This window comes from Macaca thibetana, chromosome 10, assembly GCF_024542745.1.
Source record: "Macaca thibetana thibetana isolate TM-01 chromosome 10, ASM2454274v1, whole genome shotgun sequence".
Taxonomy (NCBI): domain Eukaryota; kingdom Metazoa; phylum Chordata; class Mammalia; order Primates; family Cercopithecidae; genus Macaca; species Macaca thibetana.
This window is the reverse complement of record NC_065587.1, coordinates 1,620,839-1,628,696: the sequence shown is the minus strand read 5'-3', so window position 1 is coordinate 1,628,696 and position 7,858 is coordinate 1,620,839.

Here is a 7,858-nt window from a genome sequence, read left to right as displayed (position 1 = left end):
GCCCCAGCTGCGGCCACGGCAGAGGGAGGCGGGGGCCTGCTCTGTGCCCTCAGTGATGGGCTGTGCACTGCTGGCTCATAACAGTCCCGTGCATCTCTGTGGGGCTCACCAGAGTGGTCCCTTCCTTCTTCAAAAACATTTACGTGTTCGATACCCCTGTTTAATCAGTCAGACTTTCTCCATTGTTGGAGTGGTGTGCTTCCTTCCCTTACAAATAAATAGAACCATTGAATGTAAAAGAGATGGAAAAATAAAGCTTCCATCTCAACATCTTGGGCGATGAGTTTCGACGGGTGAGAAAATGTTTTCTGTGAGATAGAGACGGGGCACCACTGAGTGAACAATCTCGTCTTTTACCTCCAAGATTCATGCACTAGCAGCCCCAGCCCCCACCAAATGAAGCGTCTGGGTGGTGTAGACGCTGCCTGGTCATTAAGGAATTCATCCAGAGAGCACAGGCAGGCTTTCCACCAAGGCCAGAGTTAACGGTGTTTAACGAACATGACTTTATCATGCCGTGGTGAAGGGGTTGCCGCCATCGGAGAGGAGTGAAGCTCCCCAAGTTCCTGAATTGAGGCTGCCCTGGAGAACCAAAGCCACTAGAGCTGGGTGGGGTGGGAGAAGAAGCACCTGCACTCACCATGCTGGTGCACAGGTTGGATGGCCGGGATGGCCTTGCCCTTCCTGAGTCTGAGGTGTCGAGTTCCCTGGGACGCCAAGGAACCAGCAAACATCAACCAACTCAGAATCCCAGCCCCATGCCAATATTACGTGACATCACTCAGAATCCCAGCCCTGTGTTGATGCTGTGTGACATCACCCAGAGTCCGTGGCCTGTGTGTTAGGAAGCTGAAAAATCCAGGACCCCACAGTGAGGCCACCACGAGCTCCATCCAGGTCCAGACAGGTGCGGAGCCTCCTGCCCATAGTGCCCGTGACCGAGTTCTCCTCTCCCAGCTCCATGTGGACTCTCCACATTCTGCTGGGGCACTGTAGCCTCCATGAGATGCTTATCCGAGCTCAGTCTCTGCACCCTTGAATCAGGAGCCCTTGAGAGCAACAACCCCTTCCTTCATGCATGGACTTCCCTGGGATGATCCCCAGCCCTGGACATCACAGCATGGACGACACACATCTCAACCTGACCACTGGAGAAGCTGGTCAGCATCCATGGAACCAACATGGGGGAACTGGGGGAGCCCTACCTGCTCAGCCAGGGACACAGACAGCCTTCATCCTGCACTACCTGGCCTCCAGAACTTACAGATGAGGACCTGCCCTCAGGACAGTGGACACTCACCTGTCAAGCCCAGAAAGAGCCCGGCTGTCTGGATCCCAGCCCCGGGAGGGCCCCTGGGGACTAATCCTCAGAGTTAACTCCTCAATCCTGTTGAGTTTTCCCATAGCTGACCGATATCTTCTTAGGGGTCAGGGGGACCCAGGGCTTCTGAGAACTCACCCTGACTGGCATCCTCCAAGCTCCTTTGACAGACTGGCCCCTGAATCCTCTGTGGGCCCAAGATGCTGGCTGGTTCCCCAGTCAGCAAGCAGCTCCTGCTGGACTCCCCACAGGGGATGGAGAGGCCGCACAGGACAGCGCTGGAGCAGCTCACGGTGGGAGCAGCCACAGCGCACCCGCCTAGAACGCCTGGTTTCCTGCGAGGAGGCCCCTGTGCAGTGTGGGCGAGGGGGTGGCTGCCTGCTATGGGTTAATGGGAAGACAGGACCTGAGGGGTCACTGCCAAGCGGGGCGCCCCCCTGCAGATGCTGGATGTGGCCACGTTATGAAAAAGACGTCTCATCCTTCAGTTGTTTTGTAAATTATCTAAAAATCAACCTTCCATTCCAAAAGTGACCTAAAATGATACGCTCAGTGGGGGAAAATGTGGCCAAATGTTTTCTTATGAAAACCGTGATGTCCAAAAAAAAAGGCGTAATGTCTTTACAGAGAGCTGGAGCGGCCCGATGGGGCCTCTGGAGCAATCGCCTTAAAAGCTTTTCAATATTTTTAGACTTTTATTTCCTATTTGTTCGAGTCACTTTGGAAGCTCAGCACGGCTTTTGGTTTGGGGATTTTACGAGTTTGTTTAATGCTCACGGTCTAAGTGTTTCCATCCATTAGCTCGGCCGCGTCAGGGCCACCGTGGTCTATTAACTCCTCCTGCCAGGCCCTCGGCGGCCCCACGGCCACAGCAGGCACTACCCACCCCGGCTCCCTGCCTGTGGCTTTAGAATTTAGGGAGGTGAGCCTTGCACGGCCCGGCTTCCCACTCTCTCTGGGAAGCCGCCATCCCTGGCTCTTCTGTCCCCCTGGAAGTCGGGCCCTCATCAGCAGCACTGTGTGGCCTCCTGTCTCTGGGACTCCTGTCCTTGACCCTGTTACGAACGAGGGAAGCGTCCTCTGATTCTCTTTGTGGTCTTTGCTGCTGATTGAAGCTTTTCTTGGGGCTCAGGGATGGGAACTGTGTCCTGGGCCATCTCCTGCCTTGGATCGCTGGGGCAGGGCAGGGATGCACTGCCTGGGAGCCTCTGTGGTTCCAACAAAGCTGCCAAGGCCCCGGTCCTGCCCCACGTTTCCTGGAGGGCACAGGCAGTGCCTGTCCTAACCCTGAGAGGTCTGCTCACGGGGTCACCCACCTGTGGTCCTCATTCCTGATATCGAGCCTGAGTCCCTGACTCACGGAGATGCAACTGGACACGCTGCGGACCCTCTAAGAGGAATTTCCATCCCAGCTGTGTCCCTGGGGGTGCACTGACCCCACTTGTGGTGTCCCTGAGCTGCAGAGTTGTCCTCCCAACCCGTGACCAGCCCCCGAGCATCATGGAGGCCCCCGTCCCCCCGCACCCCGTGCTGGTTTTGAGGGAGCTGTCTCCTTCCTCACACCCACTTTCCGCCAATGCCTGCCCCAGCCCAGAAGCAGATCCACCTCTGGAGTGGGAGGCTGGGCGAGCCGTCGGGAGCTGGTGCCGGCCGCACAGAGGAAGTGTGTGAGACAGCCAGTGACGTGCAGCGGCAGGAAGACCTGGGCCTGGTCCTGGGTTCCCGCCGCAGCCCACCGCCCTAAAGGGCCTGTCCATGGGGCCACAGGGTCGTGCCTGCAGCGAGACCTAGGGGAGTGCTCAGCACATCCCCAAATCCCAGGCTCCCTCTGCACACGTGGGATTACCTGGAGCCTAGCTGGGGTCCACCCGAGTAGGGAGGCCCGGCCACAGCACACAGATCCGGCAGTTCTTCCAGCTCCCAGAATGGCCTCTCCTCAGACATGCGTCCATCAAGTGGGCACAGTGGCTGAGCTCCTTCCAGTCACCTCCTGGATCTCAGGCTGAGGGAAGCCGCCTCTGCCTGCCCACTGCTCACAAACCCCCTGAGACGGTCCCAGGTCCTCCAGCCCCTGTGGATTCCAAGTCCATCTCAACCTACCTCCCTGCCCGTTTCCCTACCAGGTTAAAATGCCCAGAAAGGGGCCTGTAGTCAGTAGCCTTCTCCAGTCTCCATCTCCTTCTGATTCACGCTGCCCGGCCAGCACCTCTTTATGGAAACTGGGCTTGCCAAGGCCTTCAGTGATGCCTATGCTGCAAATGCAGTTGTTGGTTCTCCGCCCTCACCGGGTTTAACCTCCCTCCTGACCCCACACACCACTTCCCTGATTTATTTACTTTTGTCCAAAGTCCTTGTGTTTATCAGGGTTCTCCAGAGAATCAGATACACACACACACACTCACACATGTACACACACATGTACACACAGATATACAAATATACATATATGTATACAATGTACAAATAAGCAGTATACAAATGTACACGCACATACTCACACATGTACACACACATGCATGCACGGGTATACAATATACACATATTTGTATAAGATGTACAAATAGACTTTACATATATGTCTAAATGTATACATATATACATACATATATGTAAATGTGTACACACATACATATAAATGTGTACATATACACATATATGTAAATGTGTGCATATACATGCATGTATTTGCATATATGCATGTATGTGTGTTTGCATATATGCATGTATGTGCGTGTGTGCATGTGTGTATTTGCGTGCGTGCATGCATGTATGCATGTACATATGTATGTATTTACATATATACATAAAGCCTATTAGTACATCTTATACATACATATACGATGATTTCTGGGAGCAAGGGGCTATCTCCCTCTCTGTGTACATCCATATATGGAGAGAAAGAGAGATTTTAAGAAATTGACTGATGTGACGGTGGGGACTGGCAGGTCCACAGTCTGCAGGCCAAGCCGGCAGGATGGATAAAGGGTTGATGCTGCTGCCCAAGTCTGAGGCCACCAGAACCAGTGTTCCCTCCTCCGGGGGTACCCCAGCCTTTTCTCTTACGCCCCTCAGCTGATTGGAGGCAGCCCACCCTTATCCCGGGGAGTGAACCGTTCCTCTCAAAGTCGGCTGATTTAAATGTTTGTCCACGAAACACCCTCACTGCAGCCTCTGCACTGGGGTCAAACCAGGAATCTGGGTCCCATGGCCCAGCCAGTGGACACGGAACACTGACCACTGCTGACCAGGCCTCACCACCCCCTCGTCCGCGCTACAGCTCCTGTGCTGCTTTCTCGTGACTGACCCCATCCTGCCACGACGCAGCTCCCTGAGGGCGGCGTTCCTGTCTTGTCAGCCCTGGCACCCCAGGCTGTCTGGCCGTTTCTGGACTCCACGAACGAAGGCCGAGGCAGAAGCACCACCTGAGACGCAGGCTCAGGGATCAGGAGGGGCCGTTGCCCACAGCACTGGTCTGGGAAGCTGGACTGATGGCAGCTCTTCCCCACCGGCATCCAGGCTCGGGGGCAGCATGTGTGATTACAACTCCAACAGGACCCCGTGCACACGGGATGTCCGGGCAGCTTGTGCTTCCCACGCTACTTAATTGTGGGCAGGAAGCCATGGTCCCTCTGCCGGTGGCGTCTTCATCATTGGGGAATCTTCTCCGTAGCTCCAGCAGCCGGCGCGGGGGCCTGGGAGCCAGTCAACAGTGATCAATGGCTTGGCAGTGGCTTTCATCAGGGTAAGCAGGACACAGAGGAGGCAAATGCCATTTCCGCCCTGGGGTTGGGATTTCACAAGTTGTTAATATCTTGGAACCACCCACACAGCTCCACCCTCATCCAGGCGAACTCACAAGCCCCACGCAGGCCGTGCATCTGCCAGGGATGAGGCCCAGGAGGACGCGTTGGCCAAACCCCGAGGATCACACAGGGGCAGCATCATTACCGGATGGATTCCAATCCAGAGCAGTCTGGGGCAAATCAAACCTAATTCTGTTTTCCCCCATCATCCGTGCCAACCTCCCCCTACGCCCTTGTGGGGCAGAGCCAGGAGTGCAGCAGAGGACGGGTGAGGATGCTGAGGCTCACGCTTGGCTCTCCTGCCCACCCCGCCACTGGCTTTGATCCCCCGGATGTGGAAGGAGCCCCTGAACCGTCTTGGTTCACATTCCTGTCTGACGGCCTCTGACTCCCCTGTGAACTCTCTGAACAGCACCTGGCCTGAGCTTGAGCTCACAACTAAGAGCCCCTCAGTGCCACATGCTCTCCCTTCCTGACCACCTCGCCCTGGGGACAGGGCAGGTGACCGAGGGGGTTCTCCATGTGCAAGTCCAGGTCCCACGCTCACAGCTGCGGGATGCTCCTCCATGTATCCCTCACTTATTCATTTAATAAACAGCAACTAAGAGCCCTCTTAGGCCCGGCAAGGGCTGAGGAGTTGGGCAGCCCTCAAGAAGGGCACAGCTGGGGCTCCTGACACCAAGGAGCCTGCCGCCGAGCAGAGGCCATAAGAGCCGTGTCGGCACATCTGTGTTTCAAAGAATTTCCGACAGCAAGGACTGCAGAGGAACAGAACGAAGTGAGGGGTGGGAGGCGGAGGAAGCAGACGACGCTGGTTACCGCAGTTGAGGAAAGATTCCTCAAAGGCGGGCAGTGGCCGTAAGGAGGTTCCCAGGGGCTGAGCAAAGACCCTGGCAAGAGCTCCAGTTCGTTTGGCCTTTGCTCTCCCGTCTGCAAAGCGTGGGCAACAACTCCCAGCCGGCGGATTATTGAAGGGAGTGAGCAGGGTGGATACGGAAGTCATGCCAGGAGGGTCGTCCGTCAAGTATAAAGGAGAAGACGGTGATTATTTCAGGTAATGGAGCTATTTTTCTCACCACTGCTCCATCTACCAGCTGACAGGCCACAAATGGGGACCGGCCCACGGGGTCACTGGGGTCCCCCCACACCACACGACACAGAAAGCGGAGGAGGCCCCGGAGGACAGCAGGTGTGGAAGTGGCAGCTGCAGAGCCAGCAGCATCCTACAGGGCAGTGAAGGGGCCTTGGCCCCACCTTGTCTGACCCACGTGGACGCGGAAGTCTAGGAGGCGAAAGGACATGCACAGTGCTCAGAGCAGCCCAGCAGCAAAGCAGGACAATGGCTCCACCCACCCAACCCCCAGGCCAGTGTTTGTCCTCAGTGACCCAGAGGAGAGGGTCAGCCATGAGGGACGTCCTGGAGCCCCAGGGAGCACTGCTTCAGGACACGAAACGCCCCCTTTCCCTGAGGAAGCTTGCCCCAAGCTGACCCATGCCACATGGAGCCAGAGAGGAGTCAAGATCGGGGGAGGGCGGGGTTAGGGTGAGGGGTCCTTTAGAAGGGGCTTCATGGTGCGTGAGAGTCTCCAGGAACGCACCTGCACCCGCCCCCGGGGACGCTGTGGGTAGGCACAGGGGAGGCATGCACGGGCTTCCTGCTTATGGGTGTCCCAGCAAAGGCCATTTGGCCGCTGGGTCAAGCTCAAACTCTGCACTTTGCCTGAGACTGAGTCCCCCATTGCCCTGCCAACATGGCCTCTGTGTGAGGAGAAGGGTCCCAGAGGGGCCCCAGGAGAGAACAACAGCCAGAGTGCTGATTCCCACAGCCCCCAATGCAGGGTCTCACAGGGGGCCGGGCCAGGCCACGCTGATGGAACTTCTGACGGTGAGAAGGACGCACACCCAAAGCCGCACTCTGGAAACCGGTGCTCCAGTCACCATCAGCAAACAGGCTGCAGGCCTGGCATCCGGGACGCGTAATCAAGGTAGTGGCTCCAGAGCAGCCTTGCTGGGTGCAACCTTGGTCCTGAAGCCACCTTCCCCCACTGTGGTTTTTGTCCCGCCGGGAACGCTGGCCCCAGCTCTCCCAGGCCCCTGGGCAGCAATGCCCACCCACATGGAGGTTGGGAGGTGGCCCCTGGACCAGGTCTACCTGAGAGTCTCATCTCAGGAGGACTGCTGGGCTTCAGGCGACAGAAAGCAGTCACTCAGGAAGATTGGCAGAGCCCTTGGGAAGGATGCATGGAGCGGGGGGTCCTGCAAGGCACAGAACTGAAGGAGCAGCGAGTGAGGACCCTGCTGGCTCGGCAGAGGAGGGCGTAGCTGGGGCCCAGTGACCAAGGGGACCAGAGCAGCACAGCGTCCAGGACCTGAGACCCAACTGGCTGGGGTCCCGACAAAGAGGGAAGGGGCTGGAGAGTTCTGAGTAGAGGGCCACACCATTGCTTTATGTAAAGGATCACTGCCCAGCACAGTGGCTCGCGCCTGTAATCCCAGTGCTTTAGGAGGCCGAGTCGGGAGGATGGCTCGAGCCCAGGAGTTTGAGACTGACCTGAGCAACATAGCAAGTCTCTGTCTCTACAAAGAATAAAATAAAAATTAGTCGGGCATGGTGGTGCACATCTGTGGCCCCGGTTACTTGGGAGGCTGAGGTGGGAGGATCCCTTGGGCCTGGGAGGTGGAGGCTGCAGCGATCCACAGTTGTGCCACTGCACTCCAGCCTGGGCAGCAGAGC